The following is a 21,553-nucleotide window of genomic DNA, read 5'->3' as shown; positions in this document are numbered from 1 at the left end:
TCTCATAATTTCGACCCTGCCAGGATATTTTGCTATTAGGGTTTGCTGTTAAGATGTTTTTTACTTTTTGATGGAATATATTGTGATAGCGCTAAGAAGTAAAAAAATTTTTTTCTGTTTGCAATTTCTTTCTGGATTGGTGAGGATCTTTTATTTTTTTATGTAATTAATTGCTATATCGCCCAAGGCTGGAAGATCATTGTATAATTTTTTTTGCGTAATGTCCGTAGTAACTAGGTCGCAGTCGAAAAGTGTAGTCACCTTGGAGAATAGCGATTCTGGGGTGAACGTAGCAGTGCAACAGGAAGTAGGTGTTGACCATGGGCTAATGAGCGGGAACGACAAACACTCGGAAGGGGCTGAATTGTTCAGTGGACCGCTGCTAGGTGATCCTTTGAACGGCGGGCCTTGTTCACAATCGGGGGCTTTTCCCGACGACGCGGGCAAGCCGGGACTAGGTCAGGTATGCAGTGAAAGTGCAACTACCCTTAGCAAAGCTACGGTTTCTCAGGCGAACGAGGTGAGCGCAACGAAAGTAGCAAATGACAGTGTGCTACTGCAGTTTTTACAGAGGATGGATAGAGATAACAAGGAAAGATTGGAAGCGATTAATAAAGATAATAAGGTAAGATTAGAAGCGATGAGTAGAGATAATAAAGAGAGAGATAGGGAGAATAAGGAAAGATTTGAAGCAACTAAGGAAAGATTGGAAGCAAATAAGGAAAGGTTGGAAGCAATGGATAAGGGAAATAAAGAGGCAATGAGGAAGCTACTCTCAGTTATCGATGAGTGTCTGTCCGCAGTTAATAATCGGTTAGATGAGGGGGAGAAGAATCTGGGTGCATTGAAGCAAGTATGTGACGCCGTGAAAGAAAAAAAACAATAATTTGGAGGTACGAAAAATTGCAATAGAGAGGGATATCACAGAACGTAGGGACGTGTTGTCAGATGAGCGAATCAAAGAGGTAGTGGAGGACTTACTTGCAGATAAACAAGGGGCATTAGACAGCGTGGAAGCTCAAGTCACCCAGCAGGAAGTGGCGCTAAATAAATACAGGAATGAAGTTGCGGAGGTAGTGGTCAGAATGAATACAATTAGTGCAGATGTAGAAAAGGTCAGTGTAAGAGGCGAGACAGGCACTGACAGTACGCAGCGAGAGGTTTATGCCGAGCAGGAAGAGATACAATCACTATTACAGTTTAAAGAGGCGCAATTAGAAATAAATAGGAAACATAGGGAAGAACTAGCACAGTTGCAATTAGCATGCAGTAGCGGAGGTGACACACCACCAGGTAGATCGCAGAGGGTGAGTGAGATAAATTCAAAAAAAGAAAATAGGCAGAAAGAGGAAGACGAACTCAGAGAGTTAGAAGAACGGTTGTGTCGGATAAAACAGGTGGCAAACCCAACTGGGTATAGCCCAAGGTCGGAAAACATAAATGCGGAAGAAGAATGTAGGAGGCAATTCTTGTCGGTACAAAAGTTCACTTGTTTTCCGGATCCTGATAACTACCAACATCCATGTCTGTGGCTGTCTCAATTTCAAGATACATTACCTGCATCGTGGGGACCGCTCCTCAAAATGAAGTTTGTGTGCAACCATTTGAGGGACGAGGCTAGAGCGAAAATGCAGGAAGTTATTAAAGACTGTAGTAGCTACAAGATATTTTGTGACAAGTGTTTAAATGACTTCTGGGCGAAAAGTAAGCAGTACCAGGTTAAGCAAAGCATATTGATGATGCCAAATGGTAACGAAGGTAGTATAAGAGATCCAGTGGCGTGCTATCAGGAAACGCTGAGACGAAATAGATATTTGGATGTGCCATACGAACCTGGGGAGCTCATTAGGATCTGTATAACGAAGTTGCCAGTGAGATTGCGCAGAGATATAGCGATAGCAGGCAGAGGCTTAGACGATTCTGCGTCATTTCAGCACTTGTTACAGGAACTGGGTAATGAGAGGAACATCGTGAACGGAGACACGACTCATAGGTCAGACAGAGTCGAGGATAGGAACGGCAGAAACTATCAGAATGACAGGAGAGCATGGAATCCTGGCATTTCATTCTTGTCATAATGGATTGAAGAATAGGAGAAACTAATCCAACATATCAGCCCTTAGCATCTTGCCTTAAAACACATGCCGCTGGCACTGAAAATTGGCTATGTAACAGACATACTCTACTGATATGTAGGAATGCAAATACCATACTTCTGATCAGAGAATAAAACACCAGTAATGGCATGTGTTAGGCTGGTCTCTCAGAGCAAAATTTGCAAATTTTTATTTCGAACACTAAAGTAAAAGGACTGTTTCCTCAAAACAAACCAGTTGCTAAAAAAAAATGTTATGTAATAATGCCAATGAGTCCAGTTTAATTAGTGTGATTTGACTATAGCAGGTACTTAACACGTAATGTAAAAAGTAAACATTGTGATCTGTATGGAATAGGGTACGTTTATACTGCTGTTACAGGTAACATCAGTAATGTGATCGAAGTTTTTAAATTAGATGCCATCTGATCTATAGTATGTCATTGTTGTGGTGACAGTTATAATAAAGTGCTGCGTATGGTTGTTCGAAATCTCGTGTTAGAGAAAGAGGCCACTAGCACCTAAGTTTCTAACACTTGGGCTGCCCATTTCTCCCAGCTTGTATATTCTCTGCACACATTTAATTTTCATGTAAGCACAGATTCCTAACTAGCAAATTCTTTGCTGTGTATAGTGGACCATTCAGAGTGAAGCGGATTGTCCGTGAAAATGCTGTACTGATTGAGACGATCAAGGGAAAACAATCTCGTGGGCTTCATCACATTTCTAACATCAAATTATGGAAAAGTTAAGGATAGATTTAAAGTAGGCAGTTTATGGTAGACAGTCAGTGTATTTATTTGTGGTGTGTAACGTTGTGCAGGGTCAAATCGAACATAACAATTTTCAGGCGGGATGTCAGGAAGTATGACGGAATAGACTGGTCGAATGAGTCATGAAGAGGAGTCGACAGAGTGGTGTATGTACGTATTTTTTGTCATATGAATAAGGATCAAGCAGAAACGACGTGATAATTAATGAGTGGATAAAGATGGTAGATAGAGAAGCGACGTGATAAATAGTAGTGGATAAAGGTGATATTTAAGGTGAGAAGCCCCGTGAAGCAGTGTGATTAATGAAGAGAGATTCGACGCAATGAAACAATGGTAAATAAAGGTGAGTAGAATTGAATAACGTGAAGATGTCTTAGATGTATGTTACAGAGAGGCCTGTGTATGCTACAATCGAGATTGATGCGAATGGCGAAGGAAGATCAGGAAATGATGGAGTAATGGACGGACGGAGAGCCGAAATACGAATGAAGAGATGAGGACAACTGCACAACGTGAAAGGACATAAAGGGAGTATGAGATCCAGATGGTGAACGTTGTGGAATACTGACGTAAGATGTAATATAAGTGTAAATCTAATTCTTACCATAACATTCGCAAAATGAAAAAAATAATTTTTGTTGTTTTTGTTGAAGCCTGGTACCAGTATAACTATTCAAAACGGTACCAAGAATGTGTACAGTTATTTTGCAGGATGAATAATTTGTGTATTGTTTGTTCTTAGATGACATGTCGCAATTCTAAGTTGATAATAGGCAGGATGAATAATCGGTAAAGTGAATGCTGAGGTGAGCCGATGGAGAGAGGTGCCAGAGTGAAAGGACGAATTCGGATACTGGAATGCTATCTCTCAAAAAACTTCATGTGTTATGTGGTTGAGTATAAGGGAGCAAAGGTATGGTATGTTGTCGTGAGTGTGGTGGTGTTATGAGTATAAGGGAGCAAAGGTATGGTATGTCGTCGTGAGTGTGGTGGTGTTAAGGTTAGCTGACTTCTAGACCTATTCTGTTAGTGTATTAATGGGTTGAATGAGAAGGAAAATGTGATGTCTGGTGAGTGAGAGTCGTAGAATTTAGTGTGATCAATGCGCACACTCCTGTAAAGGGGATGCTACCGATCCATAACTAAAACATTATTGTGTTTTATTGTTTGATTGGGATGAACCTCGATGGCAGGTCAGGATCTGACATCATGTGGGTGGTACATACATGTCCTAGAAATGTTGTTATATATAATAAAAAGGTAAAATATATAAAGAGATATTAATTTCAGTCTGTCACAAGCACAAAGGTGCATTGTATGTTGTAGATTTAGAGTCATCAGTTTCTAAAATGTTTATTGTGTTAGGATGTTAAAGTAGTTTACTATTTAATAACATGTGGTAGGTAATAGTGAGCTGTGTAGATTATTTCTCAGTTTTTTGTTAGAACACTTTCAAGGGGTATTAATTTCAGTCTGTCACAACACAAAGGTTCACTGTATATTGTAGTTTTAGAATTAACAGTTTCTAATATTTTCACTGTGATAGGATGTTAAAGTAGTCTACTATTTGATATGGTAATTATGAACTGTATAGATTGTTTCTTATTCCTTTTTTTTAACACTTTCATGTTTTGTATGAGGGACAACAGGTATATAGAAAAGGGATAAATGTTGATGTTATATGTGTAGAAAACAAGGGTGTATAATTTTTTTTTTAGAACAAAGATTCTTTTATTACCAATGTATCTAATAGATCATACATGTAATCAATGAGTATTTAAATACTGTAAGAATATCCTTTTGTCTGTAATGTTGCGAGATGCACAGAAGGGTCTGACTGATTGGGTGTCGTAACGCCCATACCGCTAGCGGGGTGAAGCTGACATCGCCATGGGAGAGGTGACAAAGCCGCGGCACTCCCCACACCACTGCCGGTCGGGGTACACTCCACGCGCCCGCTACAGCAGGTCAACGGCCTGGGGCGACACGCACGTACCACTGGCCATTCATAAGTTCCGCCACCCTTACAACTGGGGAAGTATCCCGCGGAGGCAACAGCGGGTGGTTTCTTCTGCTCAACGGCGGAGCGACGGCAGAATGAACGACGCGCGGCAGAGTCCGGTGGGCGTTTTTTACCAGCAACTATTAACTAGTACTGGACTGTGGAGCCGTGAAACAAGATGACTGCTCGTATGTCTCCATAAGTTGGAAAGTGAAGGACTGGTGTTTCCACGTTGTGAGTGGTGGAAAAGATTTTGTCTTTAGCAGACAGGACGATCGTTTTTTTTTTGTCTTGACCACTGAACGGTGGGATCCATAAACTTATGGCAGTGACTTGTTAAGTGTGCTTTGTGAATTGCATGTGGGACGCTTGGTATACTTAAAGAGGACAGTTGTCGTTTGGTGACTAATTATTGTATGAACGCAAGAAACTAAAGTGGGACATTGACATTTGTATTTGTAGTAGGAGACATTTCTTTAATTGGTGCGGGAATAAGTGCTATTTGTTGGAACTTACGACTTTTAATTACACCATGAACTGAAAGGACAGAACCGTGGGTAATAGTAGTTGTAGGGCCATTTTTGGACGACCAGATTGCTGTGGATGGTACTCTGAGAGTGACAATGACATTTGTGTTTAATGTGAAATACAGTTTACTGTTCAGTGCGTGTTCAAAATGCCGATTTGAGTGACTTAAAGACTTTCGTCCGGGTAACCATGGGAGAGCTTTGACACTGAGACAGTGTTTCTAGGGAACCTGTCAGCAACTTTTTAGACCCCAAGAAAATCACAGAATGAAATGATTCCATGTGACTCGCAAGATAGGGAATAATGTATTTGTACTTGTAATTGTGTAAATTTTTTTATATGGTTCATTCCTGAAGGGACAGCAAGTGTAATTGTATTTCATTAACATTTGGGTTTAGAATAGTTAGTGTTTGTTTTTTTGTTTGTTCTGGGTTATCAAGTTCACTTAGCATGTTTATTAGAATATTTGGTACAATGATGCTTTAATTATCAGCCAGTGGCGTAATATTAACATAGCGGCTCTTGTAGCATTGATCAGTAAGGTTGTCACAGGGGAGAGGAGTTTGCATTGCACAACAAATATCGGAATTAATTGATGCATTTTGATGTCGTGGACAGTAATGTTCTTGTTGGTGTGTTGACTGAAACCACTTATTTTATTATCACAGTGGTGATATTTCACATTAAAGTGTAACGAAGGCTAGTCGAAATGCAAGTTCTTGTCGTCTAAATGTGTGACAACAGAGAAATGAGCAGTAGAGTAAGATACGAGAGCTACTGGTGGATTCAAGCACTTATTGCTAACTATTTATTGCGTGTATTGATATGGAGCCTGACTTCTACGTGTAACTAGTGTACACAATTTTTTTCTTTTGTTGATTTTGTTTTGTATTTAGACATTGCCGTGTAAAGATTATTACAACGCAATTTATGAATGTCAGATTACTTGCTCTGTGTTTGGACGGTGAGCTATTTAAAATTTCATGAGTACAATTAGTATTTTATTTTGTTTTAGAATTATTGAAGTTTGGATTACTCCTAAAAATAACGGAGATCCCGGTAACTAAGCCAATTTTTATCTCACCATTATTTTTTATTTGTATGATGTGATGTTTTATTTGTAATTTGGATTGTTGTAAATATGTATGTGTACGTTACTCTGGATTGCGGAGAGTACAATAATGCAACAACTGTGTCAATAATTTGGTAGAGTAACAGCATTTGGCCGTCTATTTGAGGTCACCAGGGGCTAAGGTCTCCTCCTGGTTATTTTGATGACTTGCTACGTTTGTTCTAATACAGTTTTCTTAAAAAAATGTTTGGAACTACCCTCGCATTGCAAGGATAGTACTGTGCCATTTTTTTCTGCATGGGTAGCCGGTGGTGAAAGGGTACAGTACCGCCCGACATTGAAAATAGGTACAACATACTTCATTATTTTTGTCAGAACAACACATTTTCTTTGTAAAATAACTCAATTTCAATTAGTACAGCGAAGCCGGATACCAGTGTGGGAAAGAATGACAATTTATTTATTTAATTGATCACATGTGCACTCCCACAAAGTAAATCCCTACATCCAGTTTGGTGAGATCTGTGAAATGAATGAATGTATGGTCGTCTGCTAACCCCAGATAGTGAATTGAATATATGATCATCTTTGAGACGATCCTTTGGCCAACTTTGGTGGGACCAAAGAGATGAAATTTACCTGAGCTTTGAGCGCCTGAAATGTGGCTGACCAATACGGTAGCAAGGTGCTGCCCCACTTCAGCAAAGGTGCGAGAGGACCTGGAGAACGGCCATGTTTCAGCACTCTTCCGCTGGATCTTGTGCTGTTAAGACCTGTTTTAGTTGTGCTCCATAAATACAAAAGAGTGGAGACATGGTATGCATGTGGAATATTTAAGAGTAGTTTGAAATAATAATTTCTCTATTTCAGGAACTTTTGTAAAAATATCAGGCAGGTAATATTAATGGGATTGTAGTAATCTTCTGAAGTGACCAACGGTCACAATGAAACCACGTGTAGCAATAAGTTGAAATACTTCCGTGTGCTTAACTTAAGCTGAATTACTAGCATGTGTACAATAAGTTGAAATATTTAAGAAATAGCGTGTATACCATAAGTTGAAATATTTAAGAAATGGCGTGTGCAGGACTTGAAATTAGAGACGAATACTTCCACGTGGTGAGTACTGTGTGAGTCTCAAACTGTGTATGAGACAAAAGATAAAGAGAAGTACTCGTCCATGGTATCAGTTGAGAACTCGCGTGTGTGATGAATACGTTCTTAATATTACTTTGCGTGACATGATTCCGTGTGAAGCTAGATACAGACTCTGAGAGAGAAGCAAGATGAGTCGGCTGTCTATCCAGCAACGCCACTTGGCTTGCATAGCGCAGGAAGACGTGCATATATCTCCAGAGTTCATAGTAGGAAAGTAGAATTACGAGGTGGGGCAGTGTCGTGTGAAATTGGGATAAATATTGATTGAAGTGGGAAAGCTGAAAGTAATAATGTTGTGACTATTCCCTGTGTAGAATTTCATATTGTAGTGCGGTGTAAGTCATGTAATTTGGGTATGTGTGGTTTGCATGGGAGAGTAGCGAGGTAGTTTCAAAAGATTAGTGGGTTATGCTTGTTCCTTCGGTACCGCTCGGTCTGGAAGAACGTTTCGTGATGATGATTGTGAGAGTCGAAGTGTGAGGTATAATAAAAGATCCACCATCCTATCCAGAAAGTGCACTGTAGTGTTAAATAATTACGAGACCATAAGGTAGATAATCAGCAATGTTAAGCCATGCCCACTGTGCAGAATTTCTCATGTGTTATTGTTGTAGGTTATAGAATTTGTGTGTTTAGGTTATAGAATTTATCGAAATAAATAAGATAGTGAAAAGAAAAAGATTGGTGGACTTTTCCTTCGAATTGTATGTTGTCATGATGTCCCAAATTTATAATGTGTGCGCCATCCATATTCAGTGCGGTGGCCACGTGTTGATAAAAGCCGTTAAATAAAAGACAAAAGGAAAATGTGGTATTGCCAGTGTGTAGTGAACAGTCAGAGTTCTGTAAATCACTGATAGTCAGATGTGCGTTTCCGTTGCATATTATTCATACAGGAGGATAATTTGTAACCTAATTGTGAGTACGAGAGTTCATGTTACTCGATAAATAAGAATGAATCCACTCGCTTGGCAGACCACTCATCTTGCAGGCCAGACTGCTTGATGCCACAGTATGAGCAAGGCACGTGGGTGCCTCTCACAATTTCGACCCTGCCAGGATATTTTGCTATTAGGGTTTGCTGTTAAGATTTTTTTTTACTTTTTGATGGAATATATTTTGATAGCGCTAAGAAGTAAAAAAATTTTTTTCTGTTTGCAATTTCTTTCTGGATTGGTGAGGATATTTTATTTTTTTTATGTAATTAATTGCCATATCGCCCAAGGCTGGAAGATCGTTGTATAATTTTTTTTGCATAATGTCCGTAGTAACTAGGTCGCAGTCGAAAAGTGTAGTCACCATGGAGAATAGCGATTCTGGGGTGAACGTAGCAGTGCAGCAGGAAGTGGGTGTCGACCATGGGCTAATGAGCGGGAACGGCAAACACTCGGAAGGGGCTGAATTGTTCAGTGGACCGCTGCTAGGTGATCCTTTGAGCGGCGGGCCTTGTTCACAATCGGGGGCTTTTCCCGACGACGCGGGCAAGCCGGGACTAGGTCAGGTATGCAGTGAAAGTGCAGCTACCCTTAGCGAAGCTACGGTTTCTCAGGCGAACGAGGTGAGCGCACCAAAAGTAGCAAATGACAGTGTGCTACTGCAGTTTTTACAGAGGATGGATAGAGATAACAAGGAAAGATTGGAAGCGATTAATAAAGATAATAAGGTAAGATTAGAAGCGATGAGTAGAGATAATAAAGAGAGAGATAGGGAGAATAAGGAAAGATTTGAAGCAACTAAGGAAAGATTGGAAGCAAATAAGGAAAGGTTGGAAGCAATGGATAAGGGAAATAAAGAGGCAATGAGGAAGCTACTCTCAGTTATCGATGAGCGTCTGTCCGCAGTTAATAATCGGTTAGATGAGGGGGAGAAGAATCTGGGTGCGTTGAAGCAAGTATGTGACGCCGTGAAAGAAAAAAAACAATAATTTGGAGGTACGAATAATTGCAATAGGGAGGGATATCACAGAACGTAGGGACGTGTTGTCAGATTAGCGAATCAAAGAAGTAGTGGAGGACTTACTTGCAGATAAACAAGGGGCATTAGACAGCGTGGAAGCTCAAGTCACCCAGCAGGAAGTGGCGCTAAATAAATACAGGGATGAAGTTGTGGAGGTAGTGGTCAGAAAGAATACAATTAGTGCAGATGTAGAAAAGGTCAGTGTAAGAGGCGAGACAGGCTCTGACAGTACGCAGCGAGAGGTTTATGCCGAGCAGGAAGAGTTACAATCACTATTACAGTTTAAAGAGGCGCAATTAGAAATAAATAGGAAACATAGGGAAGAACTAGCACAGTTGCAATTAGCATGCAGTAGCGGAGGTGACACACCACCAGGTAGATCGCAGAGGGTGAGTGAGATAAATTCAAAAAAAGAAAATAGGCAGAAAGAGGAAGACGAACCCAGAGAGTTAGAAGAACGGTTGTGTCGGATAAAACAGGTGGCAAACCCAACTGGGTATAGCCCAAGGTCGGAAAACATAAATGCGGAAGAAGAATGTAGGAGGCACTTCGTGTCGGTACAAAAGTTCACTTGTTTTCCGGATCCTGATAACTACCAACATCCATGTCTGTGGCTGTCTCAATTTCAAGATTCATTACCTGCATCGTGGGGACCGCTCCTCAAAATGAAGTTTGTGTGCAACCATTTGAGGGACGAGGCTAGAGCGAAAATGCAGGAAGTTATTAAAGACTGTAGTAGCTACAAGATATTTTGTGACAAGTTTTTAAATGACTTCTATGTTCTTCTTCCACGTTCCTGCTTTCGTCATTTGCTTATGACTTGTTTTGCATCTGAGCTCCTGATATTCATACAGGTGGTTTTCTTTTCTCCAAAGGTCTCGTTAATTTTTTTTTGAAGGCGGCCTCTATCTTTCCCCTAGTGATATACCTTTATAAATCGTTAAATTTGTCCTCTAGACAGTCCTGTAAATCTCATTATTAGGCGTTTGTACTCCCCGTGGCCTGCTTCATTTACTTCACTTTTATAATTCCACATTTCATCAATTAAATTCAATATCTCTTGTGTTACCCAATAATTCCTACTAGCCCTCGTCTTTTTACCTACTTGATCCTCTGCTGCGTTCACTATTTCATCTGTCAAAGGTACCCATTGCCCTTTTGCTGCATTTCTTTCCCCTGTTCTTGTCAATCATTCCCTAATGCTCCATCTGAAACTCTCTACAGCCTTTCCGTTTATCAGGGACTCATATCCTTAAATTTCTTTCTTGCAGTGTCCTCCATTTTAATCTACAGTTCGTAACCAAAAATTGTGGTCAGTGTCCATATCTGTCCCTGGAAATGTCTTATAATTCAACATCAGATTCCGAAATCTCTGTCTTGGCATTATATAAGCCTGCCGGTGTGTCCAGTTCTCTTCCACGTATACTATCTTCTTTCATGATTATTAAACGAAGTGTTAACTATGATTAAATTATGCTCTGCGCATTTCTACCAGATGGCTTACTCATTCATTCCTTCCCACAGTCATATTCACCTACTATTTTTCTTTATCTTCCTTTTCCAACTGTCGAATTCCAGTACCCAATGACTATTAAACTTCCGTCTTCCTTCAATATCTGAATAATTTCTTTTATCTCATCATAAATTTATTCAGTCTCTTCATGATCTGCGGAGCTAGTTGGTATATAAACTTGTACTACTAGAATAGATGTGGGCTTCATGTCTATCTTGGCTACAATAATGCGATCACTATGCTTATCCACGTTCCTATTTTTTTATCCCTTATTAAACCTACTCCTGCATAACCCCTCTTTGATTTTATATTTATAACTCTGTATGCACCTGACAGAAGTCCTGTTCCTCCAGGCACTAAACTTCACTAATTCCCACCATATCTAAATTTATCCTATGCATTTCCATTTTTAAATTTTCTAACCTGGCCGGTTTAGGGATCTGACATTCCAAGCTCCGATCTGCAGAACGCCAGTTTTGTTTCTGCTGACAACGACGTCCTCCCGTATAGTCCCCGCCTCGGGAAAAATTACGCCTGTAGTTTCTCCTTGCTTTTATCAGTCCGAGGTACCAGCACAGCAAGGCCGTTTTTGTTGCTGTTACAAGCCCAGATCAGTCAATCATCCAGGCTGTTGCCCATGCATCTACTAACACGGTTGCTGTCCCTGTTCGAGGACCACACGTTTGTCTGTCCTCTCAACAGATACCCCTCCGTTGTGGTTACACCTATGGTACGGCTATCTGTATCGCTGAGGCACTCAAGCCTCGCCACCAACGACGAGGTCCATGGTTCGTTGGGGGGAGGGGGATGCGAAACTTAAAGCTTGGAAAATATCTAGCAGTCCACTCATGGCAAGTACAGGTAATCATAGTGCATTGCTTCTCATGGACCGCTTTTGTTAAGTCCGCCAAGTGCGATAAAATACTCGTATATTGTCAACATGCTGTCGTAATACTCTTTGCTACACCGTGCGTACACTGGACCACAGGGCGTGAATATTGTTAGATGCAGCTAGAAGCAAATTCTGCTGTGAGTTGGAAAGAGCCACAAGCACTTCACAAGGTGGTGTCACATTACCCGCTTCATCCAACGCTGTTGGCAATGTTTCGCTAATGATGAAGACTCCGAAACACGTGGGTACACTTGCAAGTAAGAAAGGACGAAATATGGAAGGAGGACATTAGTGTTTAACGTCCCTCTACAACGAGGTCATTAGAGACGGAGCACAAGTTCGGGTTGTGGAAGAATGGAGTAGGAAATCTGGCGTGCCCTTTCAAAGGAAACATCCCGGCATTTGCCTTAAGCGATTTAGGGATGATCGGTCGAGTGTTTGAACCTTCGTCCTCCCGAACACGAGTCCATTGTGCTAACCATTGTGCTACCTCACTCAGTGGCGGAATACATAGTGATCCTAACTTAACACAGTCAGACTCAATAAATACGTTCTGATACTTGCTGAACATTGACATAAAACCTCAGGAAAAATAATTCGGACGGTATGCTGTTTTATTACTGCTTTTTTCAAAAAATAAAAATGCATCAGTGATTGACACTTTTAGAAGAAGACCAAACAAGGCATTTCTATTGGAAACATACCTATAAATACGATGTTACCAAAATATTTGTGTTAGGCAAGGCATAGATTAAATTATCTGCACAGCTGTAGAGACACAATAGCGGAATAAACACACTGAGCATCTGCAGGTCTGTTACAAATATATTCTTATACCGTAATTAGGAGTGTTTGAGTTTTTTCCATGAGTGGATGCTCGCCATATTGCAAATAATTTTGGTACAGCATCGCTGGGCTCACAACGTACGACTAGCTATCACGAGGTCGCGCTGATGTAAACTGTTCAACAAGATTATCGCACCTCCCGCAGACGTAAACAGGGAATATACTAGCATTAACCTGGCAACGATGCAGCTGAATTTGTGACAGACAGATAGGGTGGCTTCCTATGGTAATTTTCCTCGTAACTGAGTACTCCCACCTTCTTCATTACTTTTCGTTTTGATTCTCGTGCCCAATATATATGTATCTTACGTGCTGTACCTAATAGAGTAGCCGGCCGCTGTGGCCGAGCGGTTCTAGGCGCTTCAGTCCGGAACCGCGCCGCTGCTACGGTCGCAGGTTCGAATCCCGCCTCGAGCATGGATGTGTGTGATGTCCTTAGGTTAGTTAGGTTTAAGTAGTTTCTAAGTCTAGGGGACTGATGACCTCAGAAGTTAAGTCCCATAGTGCTCAGAGCCATTTGAATCATTTTGAAATTGTATCTACAATTTTTACAGGATCAGATGGCAATTATAAGAGTCAAGGAGCATGAAATGGAAGCAGTGGCTGAGAAGGGAGTGAGACAGGGTTGTAGCCTGTCCCTGATGTTATTCAGTCGGTATATTGAGCAAGCAGTAAAGGAAACAAAAGAAAAATTTGGAATAGGTATTAAGGTGCACGGAGAAGAAATAAAATATTTACACTCCTAAAAGGGGGAAGAATCAGCAGTGATCAACGGCATGAGGATGCAGAAGGAAATAGAAACAATTGCATGAAAGCACGCAATGCGTATGCACAAGCTATGCTGCCCGTAAGTGAAAAAGTGTCATGATGATCTCTCCATTAGTAAAAGATTCCTGCTTAGTACCCATTCGGATCTTTGGAAGGGCACTACCAAGTGGGAGGTGACCATGAGAAAAAGAGGGAGTAGCCAACCAAGGGATAACATTCTAGAGAAAAAGATGGAATAGCCAACGAAGCGATAACATTCTACAAGTCGGATTTGGGGGGGGGGGGGGAGGGGGGGGGAAGGGGTGGAATGTCAGAATGTTGGATGTAGCAGGGAAGCTGGGATATCTGGAAAGCTAAATGTAAATGCTCAGTTTAGCTACAGTGGGGATCATTAAAAAATGAAATCGGAAGAAGATATTTCTACTCATATAATGGAGGACATTCTCAACAGCAGCACAAAATGGTATAAGGGAAGTAAAATGCTTTACGAACAGTAAAGTAGGGCAGAGAGTGAGATACTGGGAACAAAAATAGTTCAGATACATATGTCGACGACGCAAGCAAAATATGAAGAGGTAGAGGATCTATATATGATGATATTGAACGTGTAATTCAGTGTGTAATTGGAGATAGATGAACTCTAATAATTACTTGTGAGTGGAACGCTGTAATGCGGAAACGAAAAGATGACATGGAATGCGAAAGGACAGAGATCAATTAGTTCTGTAATAAATTCCAGCTGGTAAATAGCGAACAAACTGTTCAAAAATCAGAAGAGGAAGGGCCATACTTGGAAATGGCATGGACGTACCGGAAGATTCTGGCTGAGTTACACCATGGTCTGACAGAGATCATGAAATCAAATATTGGATAGTAAAGCGTACCCAGGAGCGTAGATAATCTCGGATTACAATTTACTAATGATGACAAGTCGACTCAAGTTTAAAAGAATCTTCCAGCAGTCAGTGTGAAAAGAAGTTGGATACTGAAGTACTGACGAATAATGAGATGCGTTTGGGGTCCTCTAGGGACGTAAATAATGTGATAATCATCATCAGAGTAAGAAGTTCAGTTGAAGAGAAATGGACATCTCTAAAAAGTATGCTCACAGTAGTTGGGCAGGCAAAAAAGGTACAAGGAAGGTTACTGCAAAGAAATCTTGAGTAACAGAAGAAACACTTCAATTGGCCGACGAAAGAAGGAAGCACCATAATGCTCAAGGAGAGACGGAAGGCAATTTTTATGCCTATTCTGCCATTGCTGTTTCACTCTTTGAAGAAGTACGCTTTTCAAAAGAGCTATAAGTGTGAAAACAGTGAAATTTTTACTTAGTATGTATAACATATGTGCTTGCATTTACAAGTAAAATTAACAAAATACCTGTTATGGATTTGAAGAATTTTTTTATTCTTTCACTAATAAAATTTCACTTTTTTAAAATACATTAATTATTATAAACAGTTTCAGTTGGGTTTGTAGTTCTCAATTTACTTGTAGTAACTTATTAGCATCCCGAGTACAAATTGACTAAATTTTATATTTCCAACCCAGATAGTTTAGAAAATAATGGTACCTGAAATTCAAAAATTGTAGTTTTGAGAAAAATCAATTTAAAGTTTAGTAATGCAGTCTGGTATCGTTATTGATGAGAATTGCTTACCACTAACATTTTCCTGCACCATATTGGACATCATCTAAATGATACTGACCTTCCTTTCTTCTCTTGGTCCATCTTGTTTCCTGTCTAGCTTCTTTTGTGCATTTTAAATTAGCTGTTTCTGCTTTACGGATTCTCTCTTTATCTACTTGCACCAAGGAATTTTCAGTATTTCCACTAGATTTTATGCCCAATACTTCCAAAACATCCAGTTTTCTTGGTACACCATCACTGAAGTATAAAATAACCTCATAAACACCAAATTTCATGGTTGTAATCTTAACAAAGAGTTTTCGGTAAGCGGGTCCAAATGATATAATTCAGACATTCAGTTAAGTTTTGCGTTTTCCCATGAAGACATTTCTTCAACAAAGTATCTTTACCAAGATCTATTAATATAGGTTTAATTTAATTCATTACTGCTGTAGCTAAAAAATGTTTGTGGTCATATTCTGATCTTCTATACTTGCACCAAGTGTCAGGATCATTTGGGCAAAGAAAGTGCTGAGGATTTTCATTTGTGGGTGATTAAAGATAGCCCATACAACTTTTATCTTATGTTTCCTATATTCTCAGCATTTCTTCTTATGGCCAAGCCATAATAATTCTGTAATCTATTTCAGCATTTGGCAGGCGACCTTTACCACGTATCTTCTTACCATCTTCAAATACTATTTTTGACTTTTCTATTAGTAATCTTCTCAATATGGACCCCTTTCTCTTCTGGACATGCCCAATGCATTCTAATTAAGGACCATAGACTTGTTCTGCATATATCCATACATAAACCTTGCTGTCACTGTTCCTTAATACCGTGTATATCTGACATCTCTGTTAGCCACTGAAAGATAAAAAATCGTAAGAACTCCTGCTACTTCCTTCCCACTACATGGACTACTATAATTCATTCGACAGTTATGTTCATCCTCTTTCTCAGTTTCACTGCCACAAATTTTACAGTACTTGCTTAGAATATCTGCATTACTTTTCTTGCCTGTATCAAATGATGTAGCTGTCTCGACACCATTTAGTGAAGTGTGGCCACATTTCTGCCAGCTGCCATCAAAACATGCACAAATGTCACCACATTCACCGTCCTGGAGTACTTCTTCACCTTCTTGCTTCATTGAGATGCTACTAACTTCAGCAACAGCAGCTCCAATAATTTTATTGTAAGTCATATATTTTGCAGGTGGATTTGGAGTATCACGTAATGCACATAAGAGTTTGCCTGCCTCCATCCCTTTACCAACAGGTCTGAGACCATAAACTAGCCTTATGTTATTCACATATACATTATTATTTGCCAGTTCTGAAGTCATTGTTGTAGCAACTGCACCACATATTCTACAGTTCAACGTCAAGTTTGACCAATGCCTTTGCGAAGACACTGATTCTCTCCGAAGGATACGTCACCACCACATATTCTTCACACAGTAAGTTTGGAAATGAAATCGCAGAGCATGTCAAGGTTCACCACACTGTTTCCAAATGAGTATTCATCTCCACAAGTTGACTGGAAGGAAACTCCTTGAAGGCACTGCAGTTTCTTTCGTAACGTGCTGACTATCTTTACGTCTAAAATTCTTGGTACCTTTGACCTACTACCCTCATTTACCTTTAAGTACTTATTTCCTCCGAATTTTAATTTAGGCGAGATTTTCTTTATTCGTGGCATTTTTATAAAAACGTGCGAACCCAGAGAAAATATGAATCAACGCGTGCTTCACTCGCAATAAACTTCCCCTAAGTACAACCAATAGGGCTCGAAGACAATAACAAACACAATCGGAACGATGAGTATCGACAGTAGATACAGGATAGGAAACCTTGACACGATAAAACAATAGAAGCAGGAAATAACGTAACAGGAATAAAAGAAACCTGCATGGCGCAAAAAAGAAAGCGTGACATTTAAACACCAGATCGCGCAGAGCCAGGAAAACCATCATAACTCACGAAAAAATTGAATTTATGTGAAACAGAAACTTTTTTACGCAGCAAATAGCGGGCATTTCAGATACGAAAAAATCTAAAAATTAACTTTTTGAGCCCGTTTGCCGTCCGTCTCCCATTAAGAGAAAGCCATGAATTCAAAAATATGTCAAGAAAAAAAAAGGAGTGAAGAAAAGCAAGGCCAAATGACTGCAGCAAAAATATGAAGAAAACTAAAAAGAAACTATCGTTCCAAGAACTAATTTAAAACATAAAAGTAGAGAAGTAAAACAACCTTCGGGGAAATCAAAAGCAACACCGTCAACATTAAGAGTGCAGTAGGAATTTCACTGTTAAACATAAAAGAGAGAGCAGATAGATGGAAAGAGAACACTGAGGGACCTGTCTGGTGAAGTGACTGAAGAAGAAATCGGAATCGACAGAGAATACGCAGGGGATCCAGTATTGGAGTCATAATTTAAGAGAGCTTTTGCGATCAAAGAAGTCAATAGGGATAGATAACATTCCTTCGGATTTCCTGAAATCGTTGGAGTAACTGCAACCAAACGACTATTCAAGTTAACGTGTAGAATATTTGAAACTGGAGCTATATCATCAAACTTTCTGGGAAAATATATCCACTTCCTCTTGAAGTTAGCGAAGACAGGTAAGTGCTAGAACTGCCGTACAATCATCTTAACAGTTCATGCATCCAAATTGTTGACGAGCATAATATAAATATGAATTGTAATGAAAACTGAGGATTTCTAAAATGAGGATCTGTCTGTCTTCCGCAAAGGTAAAGACGTCAGAGAGGCAATTATGAAGCTGGCAGTTCTGACCTTGCGAGTGATAATGTAAGCAAGAACTAAGGAAAATAAAGCTCCTCGATCTAAGAAAAAAAGCGTTAGACAATATGAAATGATGCAACATGTTTGAAATATGAAAAAATAGGAAAAACAGGAAATATACATTACGTATAATAACCAAGAGGTAACAATCTAACGGCGGACTTAAAACGAAGTGCTCGGATTAAATATTGTGTAAGACGAGGATCCAGTTTTTTGCTTCAACTGTTCACTCTGCACATCGAAGAAGAAATGACTGTAGTAAAAGATAGGTTCAAGATTGGGATTAAAGTTCAAGATGAAATGATACCAATGATATGATTCACTGATGACATTGCTGTCCTCAGGTGACAGTGAAGAATTACAAGACCTGCTGAGTGGCATGAACAGTCTATTGAGCACAGAATACGAATTGAGAATAAACCGAAGAAGGATGAAAGTAATGAGAATCAATAATGAAATTAGCGATAATCTTACAGCGAAATCACCGATTACGAAGTAGACGAAGTTAGGAAATTCTGCTGCCGTGGAAACGAAATAACGTGAAATAGTCGGAGTAAAGAGCTCCGAAGAGAAAGTATAAATTACTGGTGTCCTTATGGTTTGTTGAAAATAATTAATATTTCGGTAAGATAACATAAAAAGCAGAATAGATCAGGAAAAGAGAACACTTCTAGCCAAAAGATATTTACTTGTATCAAACAAGAACCCTAAATTGAGAAAAAAAATTCTGAGAATGTACGTTTAGATTACGGAACTATATGGTAGTGAATTATGGACTGTGGGAAAAAGCGGAAAAGGAGAGAATCCAAGTGGCTAACATATGGTGCTGCAGAAGGATGTTGGACGTTAGGTGATCTGATGAATATAAGAGAAGATCCTCTGTAGAATCGACGCAAAGAGGAACATTTGGGAAACTGACAATAAGGGACAGTGTGACGTAACTTGCATCAGGGAATAGCTTCCATGGTGCTAGAGGGATCTGTATAGAGTAAAACTGTAGGAGAAGACGGAGACTGGAGTACATCCAACAAATAATTCAGTTCATAGGGTGCAAGTGCTTCTCTAAGATGAAGTTGACACTGAAAATAAATTCGTTGTCAGAAGATTGTTTCTTCAAAGAAAAAATAGAAACTTATTATCCTACAAAAAGCCTAATTATAAAATTTTATACAAGAGTATTAAGGGAAGAATCTAGAGATAATCCTCATCCTCCTACGTACAGCTTCCACGAGGACTGTGAAGATAAAATCAAACGAATTACAGCACACGAAGGGATATTTAAGCAATTGTCATTTCCTGGCTCCATACGTGATTGGAAAGTGAAGAAACCCCAATATGTGGCACTGTATTAAGTATCAGCTGCCATTCACTTCATATTTTTTTGCAGAGTATTTATGTGAGTGTAGATGAAGACTGATACAGGGTATTCTTCAGTTATTATGTGTGTGAAAGACCATTCACAGCGAAGGTATTTCGTAGTAAGATAACAACACAACATTTTTGAGCATGTTGAGCAGAATATTTTGAGGAGTGTGAAATAATTTTGAATGTTAACTGGTCTTCGTGCGAGCTACCTATATGGTCTGCCGTGCCACTTTATCCGTAGATGTACTGATGCTGTGTCAGATACGTAGCACAAACAGTTTTAGTTATGGTAAGGTATTAGCTCGTACTAAAATACATGTATGTATCGGTCTGATCTCAATGGTCTACACAACACTCAGTTGGTAGCTCTTTGTCCCTTGCAGACGTAGCGCTTATTGGTGAAGTGGCGTAATTCCAAAGTCCTACACTCTCAGTACTTACTGACCGACCTATCGGGACAAAACACCGAAACATTGTACCGATCATATATGACACATAGTGCGTCCCAGAACAAGTCTGAACACTGACTGATTTCTTGGAGTACTAAATTTACATTTTCGACAGCCTTCATACCTTTCAGAATGGCGGTGTGGTCCTTTCGGAGAATTGCCACACATGTTGGACGTACTGCGTCAGATGTGCAACGATGCTGGTATCAGTGATCACGTGAACACTCTGACACCCGTAGACGAGGTTCTGTACACCCACGCAGCACAGACACCCTGCTGAATCGTCATATTGTAAGTGCAGCAGTGACTGATGGTACAGCTACCACAGCACAGATGAGAGGGTTTGCGAGCCCAGACGTGTGAATACAAACTGTTGCGAACCGGTTACTAGCAGTGGGATTACGGGCACGCACACCTCTGGCCCGTCTTCCACTGGCGCCACAGCGTCGACGTGCACGGCTCGACGATACAGTCAGACGACCACTTGGAAGATGGAGTGACGCGCCTTGGTCTTCTCCAGCACCCAAATGATGTTCGTTTTTGCGTACAATGTAGACATGGTGGGCGCTATCTTGTGCGTATTCTGCCCCCATCCCAGGCTTTATGGTCTGGGGTGCAACAAGCAACAACTCTCGTTCGCCATTGGTGTTTCTTGAGAGGACGCTAGCCAGCGCTCTGTACATGCAGAATGTTGTTAGACCCGTTCTTTCGCTGTTTATTCAATAGGAAGGTGCTGTGTTATTCCAATGGGATAACTCTCGCCCACAAACTGCCCATGAAACTCAACAAGCTCAGCAAGATGTGCGGTAACAGTCGAGCACGTGCAGTATAAGATGGGGCGAGAAGTGACTCGTCGGATTCGTCAACCAACAACTAGGTGAACAGGTCGGGCAGGCGTGGAATAATGTATCCCAGGACGGTATTCGCCATCTGTACGATCGACCGCACGCCAGAGTCAGTGCCAGCAATGTGGCATGTGTAGGCTACACCACGTACTAGTGTGGGTGTTTCAGCATGGGTCGATACCCGGTACTTCAGAACCGCTTGTACTATTAATCTGTAAATGTAATCATTTCATGTACTCCGTATGCACTGTTGCAGTAATAAATCTTGAGTGAATTGGTAGCCTCTAAAAGAGTATACTTTTTTCGCGGCATGTACGAGTATAATCTACGAATGCTTAGGCCACAATTTGCGACCGTGTGGTTTTATACAAAACTGCAACTCATGTTGAGCAGTTTCGCTACTTGATTTATGCTCAGCATTAACACTCGCTATAAAATATTGGTGTCGAGTGTAAGCCTCCAGTCTAAATTCGTTTAAGTTCAGCAATTTTTTCGAATTAATTATAAAAAGTTGGATAATTAGTAAATTAAATATACATGACAAATGATTGTCTCCTATTGATACATAATGACAGGCTACATCAAAGATTTCGTATTTTAACGAACTGAAGATATATTATGATCGATCACACAGTAAATCGAAATAGTCCTACATTGCATACGCATTAAGAAGACAACTATCTGCCGACCTTCATGCATCAAATTTTTGTGCTGTCTTTCTCCACGTCCACGGAGAAAAATAGTGCCCTCACATCCTTTTTGTTCTTTAAGGCAACATCTGCACTCTTAAATTAAAAAAAAACACGAAGTTAACAAGAACTTTTACATTCTACATTACGAAGTTTCAT

The sequence above is a fragment of the Schistocerca serialis genome, chromosome 1 (assembly GCF_023864345.2).
Source record: "Schistocerca serialis cubense isolate TAMUIC-IGC-003099 chromosome 1, iqSchSeri2.2, whole genome shotgun sequence".
Lineage (NCBI taxonomy): Eukaryota > Metazoa > Arthropoda > Insecta > Orthoptera > Acrididae > Schistocerca > Schistocerca serialis.
This window is presented reverse-complemented; position numbering follows the sequence as displayed.